Genomic DNA, 14,814 nt, shown 5'->3' with positions numbered 1-14,814 from the left:
CTCTGCCCTTCGAGCCTTTGTATTTGAAGGAAAACAAACAGAGGAAAGGGAAAGTTTTAGGGGAAGTGCGGCGCCGGCACAGTCCTGCGGGACCCTGGGAAGGCTCCCGACTACCTTGGGCTCCGTGGCCACTTTCAGCGCGCCGGTTCGTTTTGATTGTGTGTGTGTGTGTGTGTGTGTGTGTGTGTGCGCGCGCGCACGAGAAAAAAATAATAAAATTTTGTATGTCACTCCCCATGGCTCCAGGTTTGTCTCTGCCTGTCTCTGGGACCGGCCTCTCCTTGCACCGGTCGATCCCCAGTACCCCTTTCAATGATCCTCTCAACCCCACTCCCCCGCACCCGGACCCCAGCCAAATTCTCGGCCTCGCGAGACCCCCTCCGCGACAGGGGACCGCCCCGCCCCGCCGGCCCTCTCGGCGGAGAGCTCTGCTTTCCTCGACTGCAGCGCCCGCTGCGCGTCTACCCCAGGCCAAGTCTGCGATGCTCCCAGATCTAGGGTGCAGGCTCCTCACGTGGCCCCTACTCGGAAACCGCGAGGTGCAAAGGGGCTGAGGAGGCCGCAGACACCTGCCTCAAGTTTCCCGAGCTGTTTACTTCTAGACCCGAAAGTGCGGCCCAGCGGGGACACCGGATCCGGTTCAGGGGCGGGTAACCTGCTGAGTCTGGGCGAGTGGGGTGGTGGCTTCCCGGATTGACTGGATACCTGTGTGCCTGCCCGGGGGTGGGGTGGGGTGGGGGCTGTCTTTTTGGACACCCTTGTTGCGCCCGGTGACAGAAGGATCTGTGTGTCTGTCCTTGTGTCTCCGTTCCTGCTTGGGGAAAGGATGTCAAGGTTCCCAGGACGACGCTGCTGCTGCAGAGATTCTCACAACTGCCCGACCCTCCTCTCTACAGCCTCCAGCTGTAGCCCTCCTTGGCTCTTAACAACAGGAGCCCCAGCTTCCTCCTGCACACCAGCCTGGGAGACTCCCTTCTCCAGCTCAGGAAGGCTTCCCGGCTTAGGCGCCACTGAGCCTCCTCTCACCTGAAAGGCTCTAGATGCCCTGTTTTCAAGAGCGCGGTACCCTTAAGGGCCGGGGCAGCTCAGGAGTCACCTTTCCCCTTGGCTGGGGCAGTGTCTCTGACACCTTGCCACCAGGTGCCAGAGACCTTTCCCCAAGCCAGTTTGCCCAGCCTTGCCCATCTTGTGTCACCTTAGGAATAGGCAGGAACCCCAATAAATCAGCAAGTCCCCACCTTCTTCCCTCTTCTGTTCTCCAATCCCAGCAAATGGCAGTCCTACCTTGCACCTTGCCTGGTGTTGCCCCTCTTCGCCACTGGTCTCCTCAGAGAGTAGTCTTCAAGCTATCTCAGTCATATAGTCCATCTGCAAAAGGGTTATGAACTTTGTATGTATTTACTTATTTTTATATTCCATACATGTGCTATTTGACTGGCGTTATGAATCTTATACAATAGAAAGAGGATGAAATTGGAATGCACAGGGCCCAGGATTTAGCTCACTGGTGTTGCCGCCTGCTTCACAAGTGAAAGGTCCCGAGTTCGATCCCCGGTGCCGAAAAGAAGAAAAAAAATATATATAGATATATATATATTGGAATGCACAGAAATTAGAACTTCTGTTTAATGTTTTCCTCTCACACACAAATGGCTTGTATTGTGCCCCTGGAACATGCGAAGCTCACTTTGAAATCCTCAGAAGTCGCGAAAACCAAGACTGGCAGAACTGACTACTGTTTGCTATCCAGCAAGGAAGTTTCTGTAAATTTCCTGGACGCTGGGCTGGGCCAGGGCAGTTCCCTGAGCACTGCCCTCATTATATGTAGCAGGCACTTGGCCCCCAGCACCTGAGTTTGCCTCCAAGCCCCACCCCCAGGCAGTCTTGCCCTGCCCAGTCCATCAAACTGGGAGCTAGGCCACTGATGTGGGTCCCCAGAACCTCTTGTCTTTCATTCTATTTCTAGTCTCCCTCCTACTGAAGTAGACTGCAAGGGCTGCACTGGTTCTAGTGGTCACACCATTCAGAATCCATGCTATGACCTTCCTAGGATGCTTATCTCATCTGGAATCAGCCCGAGGGCCTGATACATGCCAACTGCCTCCTCTGGCCACAGCCTCTTCACCCACCCCAACAACACGAGGACTTGTTCTCCAGCTTCTGCTCACTTTGCACAGAATCTGTCTGGACTCTGTCAGTCCCATTCTGACCTCACAGAATTGCTGGCTGAGGTACAGGAAACATAGAAGATCAGAATACACGTCCCAGGCCGAGGGACCGAAGGCAGAAAGGTGTAGAAATAGACCGGATCAAACATTGGTAGAGAAGCAGGTGTCTGGGGAAGGGTGGAGATGCGAGGTGGGACGCAGCAGGAGACCAGGTCACTGGTGGTCAGAGGTGTGTCGTGGGGCCGTCAGGATGGCCTCAGACCCACATCTCCACAGTCACTTCCTGCTCATGTAGACCAGTTTGTACCAGTGCCCACATTACCGGTTCAGAAGTGGACAGATCCACGATGCACCCATCCACCCTTCTCTCTCAAGACACAGAACTAGGGGGTGTGGAGACGATGAGGCCATTCCCATTCCCCAGGTGCCCTCATATCCCACCAGACCCTCAAGCCCCACACCCACATCTTCCGTGACTCCTTGTCTTGTGCTCCCACGTTGGATCCAACAGCAAAACAGGCAGTTCCACCTTTCAGTCAGATCCAAAGTGTGGCTGCTTCCAACTCACTGCACTGTGTGATCCCTTTCCAGGCCACTGTGATCCTTTGCCTGGACTTGCAAAACAAAATTATGATCGGTCTTCTGTTTCCATCCTTTGTCTCCTTCCAGAAGCCAAAATGTATAGCTGATCACTTTTCTGCTGTACTCAGAACTCTCAGGAAGTTCCTTGTTTCCCTCAAAGTCAAGGCCAAAACCCTGAGACTGTGCTACCAAATTCACCTGCACACCCGGCTCCATGACCACTCCTGCTCCCCGTTACCTCCCTCCGTCTGTTCTCAGCCTACTGGCCTGTGGGCTGTGCGGGAGTCATACCAAGCAGGTCCCTGCTGAGAACCTGGACCAGAAGTGCCCTTCGCCTAGCAGATCTTCCCCCGGGCATCTCCAGGCCTGGCTCCCTCCTTTCCTTAAGGTCTCCACTCCATTGTTCCTTAGCAAAGAGGCCTTCCCTGACTGCCTTAAATATAATAGCCCACACACCCCCTGCTGTCTAAGCCCTTCCTGTGCTATTCACAGGTGACAGGTATAATCTGTCCTCTCATCCTGTCCTCCCCTTACAGTCGGAGCTGCATGAGGGCCGATTTTTGCTGCCCCCCCCATGCCCAGGACAGTGCTCAGCACACATTCCGTGGGCACATAAGCAGATGCAGTGATGAAGAAGCAAGCAGAGGCTTGAGGCAGGGAGAGGCACACAGAACAGAGGTGAGAGACGGTGAGAGCCCTGGGTCCTGTGAAGAGGAAGTAGCTGAGTTGCTATGGGGAGGTTCTGGAAGGAGATGCTGTTCTGCTCCCCCTGTGGCCCTATGTTTGAAATTTGTAAACACTGTGCTCCTGAAATAACTCCTACCAACACCCGGAGACGGTTCCTTCTTAGCCAAACCATCACCATGGTCCCTCCTCCTTCCACGGGGACATCCTGTGTAGATCTTGTGGGACTGTCAATCCTGACCACACACTCCCAACTAGCCAATGAGGACCCCATGTCTCTGGCTACAGTGCATGGACCCTAGAAATAATGGGATGCTATTGGGTGCTAGAAGAGTGAGAGTCTCTTCTTTGGGGCTGTGAACCAGAATGACAAGGGCTTAGGGCCCCCAAGAATACCTCACCTTGAGGAAGTGTCAGCCTGCAAGGGAAATCACACTCTCAGCATGAGCAGAGACCAGTAGAGCTGAGAGTAAACAAGAAGTGAGCTTGGGGTATCTTTGGAGCCTCTTGGGCCAGCCAGATCTTAAGATCTATCTTCGGATTTTCCAGGATCAGAAGCCAATACGCCCTCTCCTTTTTGATTTAAGCAAATATTTTGGGTGTCCGACTCTCACAACCAGAAAAGTTCTGATCTAAGCAGTTTTGAGAGCCTGAATGTCCTCTTAAGGGCTTTGGTGATTTGTTTTATTTTGTCTATAAGCAGTGAGAACTACGTAAAGTTTTTGAGCAAAAGAGAACAGCTTAATGGTCTGTATTGGGGGGGCATTTGTTTGTTTTTGTTTTTCTTGGTACCAGGGATCGAACTCAGGACCTTGCACTTGCAAGGCAGGTGCAGTGCCACTGAGCCACATCCCCAGGCCTGGTCTGCATTTTTGGAAGTGCACTCTGCCATAATATAAGGTAAGGGGCACAAGGAGGGACAGTGGGGCAGAGACGACCATGTGAGGCCGTAACCATGGACCCCCATGATACAACGGAGGCCCACAAATGGCCAGATTGGCTCTGGATGGAAACACACATGAAAACAGACAGGGTTCTATTTTAAAATAAAAAAATAAAAAATAATGTGTAGAGTAGGGCCAGGGATGTAGCTCAGTGGTACTGTACCTGCCTGGCAAGCGTAAGGTCCTGAGTTCAATCCCTGGTACTGCCCCCAAAAGAGTGTAGTGTAGAGGACACATTGTGCAAGAAAAAGAAATTAAGAATTTCTTCATATTTGCATGTGTATAATGAACAGAAAGATAAACAGCAGCCTAATAAAAAGTTATCTTGGAGCAGGGAGCAGCGTGAGTGGGAACAAGACAAGAGGGAGATTGATGTGGATGTGTTTTTAAAAAGAATATAACTGACTTTATCGAAAAATGAATTTAACTTTAAAAAGTAAAGAGAAAGCCAGGCTGTGGACACACAGAAGCATACTGGTTTTAAAAATAAACCACATTTGGTGTTTTGTCGCAGTTCAAAGAAAGGCCGCTGGCTTTGTGGCATGGCAGGCACCTGGTGACCCCCAAGCTGTGGTTCTGAGGGTGCAGGAAGAGCTGCTGAGGCAAGGGATGGCTACCAGCAGCAGGCTGCAGAGGGAGGGACAGGAGGGCAGTCAGTACGCCCAGATGGCGGCCCTTCACGCTGAGGACAAGCCCAGGACTGAGGCAGAGGTGAGATGGCCAGGAGGAAGAGAGGCTGTTGGAGGTGGACATGAGGGTCTTGTGAAAGAACAAGGTGGAGGTGTAGGGCGGAGCGGTGGGAAAGAACAGAGTCCTACTAGGGCAAGGTTACAAGCGGAGGGCACCGGGGTTACACTGGGGAGACCACAGGAGACACAGCTGCTGTCTGCCAGGGCAGGGTGGGTTCTGTCTTGGGGAAGAGACACTTTGGGGACGGTCTTTCAGGAAGTCAGAAGGAAGTGTGTGAGAGCGGAAGAAAGGTGTTATGGGCAGCAGCAGGGAGCGTAGACTCGGGGTCACTTGCCCTGCCTTCATCCTTCAGGGCACGGCGGCCAGGTTGCCCAAGATTACACCCCCGTCCCCTCCCGCACCCAACTCACAACCCCCTCCTGCACACAACCTCCCTCACTGACCAAACCCCAGCAGGACCCTGCCTGCTCTCACGGTCTGACCACTGTGCCATTCCCGCAGCCCAGGGCCCAGGCACAAACTTCACAGCCTAGCAGCAACAGAAGGGATTCCCAGTCTCCTCCTGCAAACTCAAAGCAGAGCAAAAAGTGTGGGGGTGTGGTTGCCACTCCAAGCCAAGGACAGAAGGACCCAGAAGTTGGCTCACAAGATCACTGCGACCTCAAGAAGCCCCTCCCTCCCTCTGCCACAGCTGTATGGAAGTAGTGGCCTCTAGGGCCCTTCCCACTAGACATTCCAGACTTCCATGGATGCATATGGCAGGTGCTCAGTCCATCTCTGTGGCCAGGAGAAGTTCAGGAAGGTTCTGTGTCAGTGGAATGGGTGCCTGCATTGAAGGAGAGATTAGGGGGCGCTTTTTAAGCTAGAGAAGGGAGCGCATGGATTTATTGATTTGTTGCCCCTTTCCCATCTGGGAGTTGGTGCTGCATTTTTCTCCCTCTCTTCCTAGGGTCAGCCTGGGGAACTTGGGGTAGGGGACACTGAGGCAGATGATGGTGGCCTGAGGGGACCTTTGAGGACTCAGGATGGGGAACAAGGGGAGGGAGACAAAGGAAGCAGCCATTTGGGGCCAACTCCATTTCCAGCCCAGAGCCTACACCCCCGCCTGCCCAAACCGCTCCGATACCCTAATTAGCCAGTCCCCTAGGCCCCTGTTAGCCAGGCCGGCTGAGCGCCCAACTCCCTGGGGACACGTCCCCTCCACCCCAGAACCCCAGACTAATCAGTCCTTAGATCCTTGAGAGTTTCAGTGTACTACACACCACACACACACATATGCACACCCTTATATTCCCCAGATCCTTGGGCCCTATTCCAGACTTTGGAGGGTTAATGTAGGGTGGTTCTGAGCTCCCCCAACAAAGATACTCCCACCTGAGATGACTGAAGAGTTAAGGTGTGACCAAAGTTTAGGAAGTCTCCCCATTTGGGATTTTCCCTGAACTTGTGGGATCAGGATGTATAGCAAAAGATGAGCCATTACTGGGGTGTCCTACGGTACCCCAAGCCCTTAGGCTTGGGCTTCTCAGGCCCTATGTATGGTCAATATTCACCCCAGCCCAGAACCCCCTCACCCCTTCTCCGAGCTATCTCCCCACGCCCCCACACACCCTCACTGTCAGCCCAAACACATGATAAATTGCCCTGTCAACAGAATTCATTCAGGGACCAATTAATTCCACAGAAATGAACCAGGAGCCATCAGTTGCTGAAAAACTCAGAGTGCAGGGAGCAGAGGGAGGGGTTGCAGGAGGGGGGGCAGCAGGGGAGGGGACAGGGAGGCTGGGGAAGTTAGTCTGACAGAAATTGGTCATTTAATGCTTAAGTGCACGCTAGACAGCCCTGTCATCGCCCGCGGCCCCCGCGCGGGATTAATTATCAGAGGAGGAGAGGGCAGCCCAGCCTAGCCCAGCGGTCTGTCACCATTGAAGGTCGGAGTCACCCAGGCCTTGGGCCACCCTGGTTTCACTTCCAAGTCTTGGGGCCTCCTGCTGCTTCCACTCCAGGTCCCCCAGGTCCTAGTTCAAGGCGCAGCCACATTTAGTCTCGCCTCGCCTGTTAGCGAGCCGGGCAGGATGACTCCCTGGTCCTCTGGACTGGGCAGGCCGTGCTGCGTGCACTCCCTCATTACCCTCGGGCATCTCAGGAGAAGCACAGTGGTCTCTTCCGCTGGTCCTCATCTTCCGGAATGGAGCCATCATCCACTCAATCCTGAAGCTGGAATTGCTCGGGTCACCCAACTCCGCCCTACTCCGCAGTCTTGCTCATCCCTCATGCGATTGGAGCCCAAGGCTTGAATTCACCCTACCGGAAGTACCTCAGATCTGGCCCTCTGGCTTCCACCTCTGTGCTGCCACTCTGGGCTCTGCCCACTCTCCTGACTTTCGCTTTTGTTGATTTCCTTGAAAATGCAAATCCCATCCTGTGGTGTCAACGCCCCACCCCAGAGAGAGAGAGAGAGAGAAAGAGAGAGAGAGAGAGAGAGAGAGACTTACAGTTTAATTTTCTGGTACAACATCACAGGCCTGCAAGAGATCAGGCCCAAGCCCCTAAATCTGACCTTTTAGCCACGACTCCAGACCCACTTATTTATCACAAAGTGTCAACACAGCAATTAAACCTGAATACTGAGGTTTTAATTGAGAAAAAACAACTCATACATTAACATCCTTTGTCCTAAAAGAAAAACCACACGCATGCCATAGGCCAGCCGCACTGCCCTAAGTGATTCACCAACCACAATGCTCCAGCCCAGAGGTGGCGAACCTCTGGCACACGTGTGGCAACAGCCAGCTATTTGTATCATTGAAAGCTCTGAAAGGTTTGCCGTCACTGCTCCTGTGCACGCCGCAGCCCAGCCTCTCACGCCTGTTTCCCCTGCGTTGCCTGCTCCAGTCCCTGACCTCCCCTGCTGGACTCTGCATGCCCTCCTCTCCCAGCATGAAGTACCCCTTCCGCCCGCAACTCCCCCATTCACGTCCTAACTCTTTAGATCTCAGACTGGATGTCACTTCCTCCAGGAAGCCTCTCCTAGTCCCTTAATGTGCTTTTTGTTTTTTTAAATAGCTGCCCTAACCTTCTCATTTATCACTATGCTACCCTGGTATTCATTCATTGTCTATTTTTTCCCCAAAACCTTAAGTTCCATGAGAACGGAGTCTATGTCTTACTCTCAAAACCTAGCACTAAGGGATACAAGAAAACCTTTGTCGGGTGAGTGCGTGGTCGAATAAATGCCTGGCCCCGTCCCGCTCTACCTAGAGCCTGACCACAGCCCAAGCTCCCCAGAGGAAGAGCTCTCCTAGCAGCCCAAGGCGGGCTGGGTGGGAGGAGAGGTGAGAGACTTGCAGAGAATGCAGGCTGGTGAGTCCCCTCACTCGGACAGCACTCAGCTGTGTGGGTGGGCTGCTGAGGCGGAGGTGACAGTGGCAGAGAGATGGCTGGGAGGGCAAAATACCTAGGAGAGCAAAGCCCAGGTCTGGAAGGAGGAAGCTCAGAACCACGGGCTGGCTGAAACGGGCAGCTCAGGGCAGGGAACACAGTTGGAAGGGAACTTTCCAAGACTCATTTTGGTTTACTTACTGCAGGTGGAGCTGACAGGACTTGGGGAGTGCCTGGACGAGAAGGTGGAGGAAGAGACCAGACTGTAGTGGGCAATGAAGGCCAGGCTGAGCTCGGCCTTTTTCTGCTCTTAAAGTGGAGCGAAGGAGGGCATAGGCTCCACTTTGAAGGACGGCCAGATGCAAAGTGTTACTTTCACAGTTAATTCTGGCTGCTAGACGGGGTAGGTGACAGGAAAACTGAATCAGAGAGAGAGACCAGTAGGATAGAGTGAAAGCGAGAAAGAACGAGACGGACAACTGACGGGGGCAGGAAGGTCTGTGACGAGGCAGTCACCCTGGCGGGGCGGAGGGACTTGAGGTCCTCCGGGTGGGCTTCACCCCGCTCTGGGCCCAGGAAGGCCTGAGAGCAGCCTCACCGAGGCAGCACTTGGGACTTGGCTGCCAGGTGGACCCGAAGGTGAGGGAGAGGACTAAGGCTTGTTTTCCAGGAGGCTGGCTGCTGGTGGGGCATCAGCAGAGGTGAGAAGAAAGGCTGGCATGGGACCAGGGCAGCGAGCACGGCACGCACTGAGCTCACACGCCTAAGTGTAATGTACCCCTGCGCAGATTCCTGTAGACACTTACAGGGGTAGCTCGGGCTTCGGGAACGGAACTGAGAGCTCTCCCGTCCTGCCCCACGCTCCTGCACTCCAAATTTGCATTTCAGTCCTTCGATAACAAAGTGCATTATAACACTAAATCCAACCAAGTCCGCAGTAACGGGAGGCAGTGACGACGTGTGACTCAAAGGTAAAGGTGACAGTGCAGGACTGTGACAAGCAGTCTGGAGACAAGAGACCCACGTGACACTGTAACACAGGAAGCGACGGGGCCAAGGCCCCGTGGGTTAACAGCACAGGGCCCAGACAAGGAAACCACACAGTGACGACACTGTCAGGCTGAAACTACTGTACAAAGGCACAAAAGCAGCAACCAAACAGTGACCTGCCAGCGGTGTCCTGATGTGCTGGCAGAGGACGAGATGCCGCGAGATGTCACACTGAGGCCGCAAAAGCAACAGGAGGGAAGTGGAGCCCTTAACCTATGTTGCAGGACCCTGAGAATGGAGTGAAAGGGGCGCTCGAAAGTCGGAAAAGAAGCTTCCTCAGGGTGTCAGGGAGGCCTGAAACAGCTTCCAGAGAGAGGCAGGCTGCAGGCTGCAGCAGGAAAGAGCTGAGCCAAGCAGGCACAGCGGGAAGGCAGGAAATAGAGGCACCTTTGAGGATGGGACACCATGGTCTGGGCTGGCCAGGACAGGGGGCCTGGGCTAAGGCGGAAGGCACGGACTGCAGAGTAGCAACTCAGCATCCTTGGCGGCATTGAGTGCTCTAATTGTTCACTGGGGCCTACAGGGGCCTGCTTCTGAAGCTAAACAGTGGGGGAATCACACTCGGTACTTGTAAGACCCTTGAAATCATCAGATTGACAAGAATATGAAGGAACTCAGCTAATCCAGGCACAACTGAAAATGACTCACATTTAGCCAACATTTACCTTGTGCTGGGCACTCTGCTACGTGTTCTCTCCGAGCCATCTACAATAAATAACTTTGTGAAGAAAGTATTACTTCAATATTCATTATTATTATTTTACAGATAAAGATAAGGAGACCCAGAGAGATTAATATATCTGTCCATAGTGACATAGCAAGAAAGGGTGGAGCTAGAATCTAAACTCAGATCTATATTCCCTTAAAGTGTACCTAGGCCCTTGCCATAGGACATTTGCTTTAAGGAGTGGTAGGCAGCCAGGGGTGGTGGTGCACCCCTGCAATCCCAGCACTTGGAAGGCTGAGGCAGGAGGGTTGCCTTGAGTTTGAGGCCAGCATGGGCTACATAGTGAGTTCAAGGCCAACCTGAGCTATATAGTGAGACCCTGTATCAAAAATACAAAACCAAACCAAAAAAACTGGTAGGAGACAAATCAGGGAGCAAGCTGAGCCACAAAATAAATGTGTAACATATTCCTATCCATCCATTTTATTAAAAGGTGTGTGTGTGTGTGTGTGTGTGTGTGTGTGTGTGTTTTGTACCAGGGATCGAACTCAGGACCTTGCGCTTGTGAGGCAGGTGCAGTGCCACTGAGCTAAATCCCCAGCCCAAAAGATTAATATTTTAGTGGCTAAAAATTTGTATAACTGGCAGCTATTTACCTAAAAATGAAAGGAGAAATATGAATACATATAATATATGTATTTATTTGCTTAGATTTCACAAAGTAAAAAGATAAGCAAAGATATTTTTATTTAACTGTTTCGTAGAACAGGGAGGAGACAGTGGAGAAGATAGGGCAGAAGGTAGATATTAGTGAGTGCAACTCACTTCATACACTTGAATTTAACACTATGCAGATACTTTACAAAATGACATCATAAATAAGTAAATAAATAACTGATCCCTAAAAGATCAAAAGCAAAATGAAATGAATGAACCTAACTATCTATTGAGTTGGTGTCATCCCGTATAGAGAGAAACTCTTTTGTGTAATTTAAAATCCAGTAATCGACTCTACATGCATCCCTAGTGGGACAGACACTAATAGAGAAAGTAAATAATGACATCGATGTTCTTGGAGGCTTTTGGTGTAGGAGAAAGAAACAAAACAGAAGGTAAGTCAATGAAGATGAGTAGAATCGCTGTGGTCCTGAATTTGTCTTTGAAGGATTGGTAATAACTCTAAATGCATTTTATATTTTAAAATATGCATTTTGTGGTTCTTTCCACTGCAAAGGACAGGAAACCAACTAACTCAGCAGGAACAAGCACCTGCAGTTCCTAGATTATGGTCTTTAAGTACCACTGGGCACTGAAATGAACCAGGCTGCTGGAGGGCAACGGAAGGTCCCACATCTGAAGTGTGGTAACATGCAACGTGATTCTGTAAATCTTGCTCTGTTGGAAAGCAAGGAAACTATCAAAAACTGTTACAGTTGCACAAGAAAGGAGTTATGCACCACCTGGAGACTCCCATTAGTCAAAGATGAGACAATTAAACATAAATGAGAATATTAACTGCAATTGATTGAGACTCATCAAATATAGTATCTAAATACCTTAGTACATAATTATAGTTAAAAGAAGAATTTCATTGATCTTCTGTAAAGGAGTCTAGAGAAGCAGCTCATTTATAAAACTGATGAAGGAAAGTCAAACATTCCCACTGCCATTTTCAGCACACACTTTCAGTACATAACGTTTGCACCCCTTGTGTGGATCGGTGTATGTGCCCAACACATCTCAGTGCCTTTTCACCCCATTTCTCTCAGTTCCCTCATCCGCCTCTCGGGCACCTTCCCATTTGAGAAAGACCTATCCCCACTTCCGTTACCTCTCTCTTATTTTCCTCTGTACTGATACTTTGGGTTTCTCAAATGAGCGACACCATGCGATATCTGACTTGAGTGTCTGACTTACTCACTCAGCATTATGGTCTCGAGGTGCATCCACCGCCCTGCAAATGACTCAAGTTCGTCCTGCCTTATGGCAGAGTAGTGCTCCATTGTGTGTGAACACCACACTTCCTTTATTCGTTCATCTGTGGATGGACATAGGCCGTTTCTAAGATTTAGCTATTATAAATTCTGCTCCTGTAAACTTGGGTATGCATGGATCACTGGTTTCTTTAACTCTAATCAGGAAGATCCCTAGAAGAGGAAGAGCTGGGAGAAGTGGAATTTCTAGTTTTAGTTGTTTGAGGAATCTCCATTTTTATTTCCATCGTGGTTGTGCTAGTTTTCATACCCACCAACAAGGTAGAAGGGTTTCTTTCCCCCACAGCCTTGCTAGCATATGTTATTATTTCTTAATGATGGCCATTTTTTTTCTGGGGCAAGAATTTGTGCTATTCTAATTTGTGCTTCTCTAAAGGCCAGTAATGTTAAACATTTTTCATGTATTTATTGGCCATTGGTACTTCTATGAAGTTTCTGTCCATTGCACTTGCTCATTTTGGGAGTTTTGGAAAGTCTGATTTTTTTAGCTCTTTATATATTCTAGACACAGAGGACTAGCTGGCAAACTGTTTTCCCATTGTGTTGTCTACCACCACTCTAAATGCACTGCACCTTGGGGTAACAAGATAATGAGTAAGGAAAATCTTCTCTCTCCCTTCCTCCATCCCTCCCTCTCTCCCAGGGCCTTGCATATGTTAGGCAAGCACTCTCCCACTCCTCTAGACCCTTAGCCAAGACTTAACGAAAGCTGATAAAACTTTATCAAAGATTTCCAACTAATAAATGAAAAAGAAATGGACAGAATTATAGTAGCATCACTTTGCAATGAAATAATGGAGCCAGATGATGGTTATGGAAGTTAATTTTACAAGAGGGGGAGAGAGAGAGTGAACAGAAATGTAGAAACCTCATGATGAAAATACAAAATAAAACTCTATAAAGCAGTATTTCAAAAAATCAAACCTAAATCCAGTTAAGCCTCTAGATGTAACTGCTAGTTTATAAAAATACTACAAATACCAATGGCAAGAATACAATTCACAAACTCCAGGCTGTGGGAAACTATAGAGCAAATATTCTGGTTTCCTCAGTAATAGAGGGGAAGTAGATAGACTAAAACAAACATACAAGATTTATCAACTCAGTGCATTATATTTGAATCCTGCAAGTAGTTAAAAAGAGGAAGAGGATGAGCAGGAGAAGGAAGATAGACGAGGAAAAACAGTAGAAGTTACGAGACAATTAGGAATATGTAAGCACTGCAATCCCTGGACACTATGAAGTTTTTAGATGTGTTAGTAGTTTTATGATTAAGGTCCTTTTATTTAAGAGACAAACTAGGGCCAGGGATTTAGCTCAGTGCTTCTGCTGCCTGCCTCACAAGTGCAAGGTCCCGAGTTCGATCCCCAGTACCAAAAAAAAAAAAAGAAAAAAAAAAAAGAAAAAAGAGAGATAAACTAAAATATTAACAAGTTAAATGATATATCTGGCATTTGGTATAAAATAATCTAAGGAATAGAGCTAGGTGAGGGATAAAGCTGACCGCAAATTGATAACTGTTAAAGCTAGGCTCATTACACTGGTGTACTATTTTATGTATGTTGGGTTTTTTTGTTTGTTTGTTTGTTTTTGTACCAGGGATTGAACTCGGGTCCTTGTGCTTGCAAGGCAGGCCACCAAACTGCTGAGCTAAATCCCAGGCCCTATTTTATGTATGTTTGAAGTGTGCAGTAAGAAAATATGTTTAAATCATTGTTATGCTGAAATGAACTGGCTGAATTAGGAGGAACCATCTCCCCATCTAGACTTTCAGAAGGTTGGCAGCTGCCTTCAATTGTCCAACCCTCCAAGCTGTAGACTCTGAAGAAACTGGTCCAGAACAAAAGAAAAGGTCCCTAGATGCTGATGATTGCGAGACATCTAGTAACAGGTCCCAAGCATGAACACAGCTTCCAAGCAGTCATTTAGCGCCTTGCTTTCGTGTGCTGAAGACGTTGTGTTTGTTAGCTTTCTGAGGCAATTACTAAATACCCGAGGAAAGCAACATGAAGGAAGAAAGACTTACATTGATTCATGGTTTCAGATGTTTTAAGTCTGTGGCTGGACAACTCCATCGCTTCTAGGCTCGTGAGGAAACAGAAACATCACGGCAGAGAGGCGTGGCAATGAAGAGCGGCTCACCTCAAGAAGGCAGGAAGCAGACAGAAAGGGAAAGAGCCAGAGAGGGAAGAGCTCGAGACTGGATATCGTGCCCAATGCTATAACCATTATCTATTTCTTTCAGCTAGCCCCGCTCTCCCGTTGCCACTACTTCCCGACAATGCCATCAAACTATGATCTCATCAGTGGGTTGATATACTCGTGAAGTTAGAGCCTTTGTGATTCAGTCACTTCTCAAAAGCCCCTCAGCAACTAAGCTTTCAGTACAATGGTCTTTTTAGAAGGAATTTTAGATACCAGATGTAACAGATAGGAAAGATTAGGATACTACTTATTTAAAACATGTTTGTAACATGAAAGATGGAGCCTGGAATTAAATACTACAGGCAAAATAACTTGAAAGAGTCAAAGACATTTCAGGGAAGAGTGACAATGTTGCAAAACTCTATACTTAATAGAAACATCCATAAAAGAAGTTACAGGGCATATTTTTAAGGTGCATCCAGAGAATAATTTTTAGAACTCCTAGAAAA

The 14,814-nt window shown here is 49.2% G+C and overlaps 1 long non-coding RNA gene across 2 annotated transcripts in view; it reads right to left on the bottom strand.

Moving 5' to 3' along the window:
- The window catches only part of LOC117285319, a 60,071-nt gene that overhangs the window by 27,792 nt on the left and 17,465 nt on the right, over nt 1-14,814 (bottom strand). Inside the window, exons 1-2 of one of the 2 annotated variants that reach the window (XR_004516331.1) lie at nt 14,187-14,292; nt 1,285-1,368 (exon numbers count right to left, since the gene is read on the bottom strand). This is a non-coding gene — a long non-coding RNA (uncharacterized LOC117285319). Of the gene's footprint in view, nt 1-1,284; nt 1,369-14,186; nt 14,293-14,814 lie in introns of those variants that run through there. The other variant, XR_004516330.1, reaches the window with a different exon arrangement.

This window comes from Fukomys damarensis, unplaced genomic scaffold (assembly GCF_012274545.1).
Source record: "Fukomys damarensis isolate Sample0158 unplaced genomic scaffold, DMR_v1.0_HiC HiC_scaffold_8, whole genome shotgun sequence".
NCBI lineage: Eukaryota > Metazoa > Chordata > Mammalia > Rodentia > Bathyergidae > Fukomys > Fukomys damarensis.
This window is presented reverse-complemented; position numbering and strand designations above follow the sequence as displayed.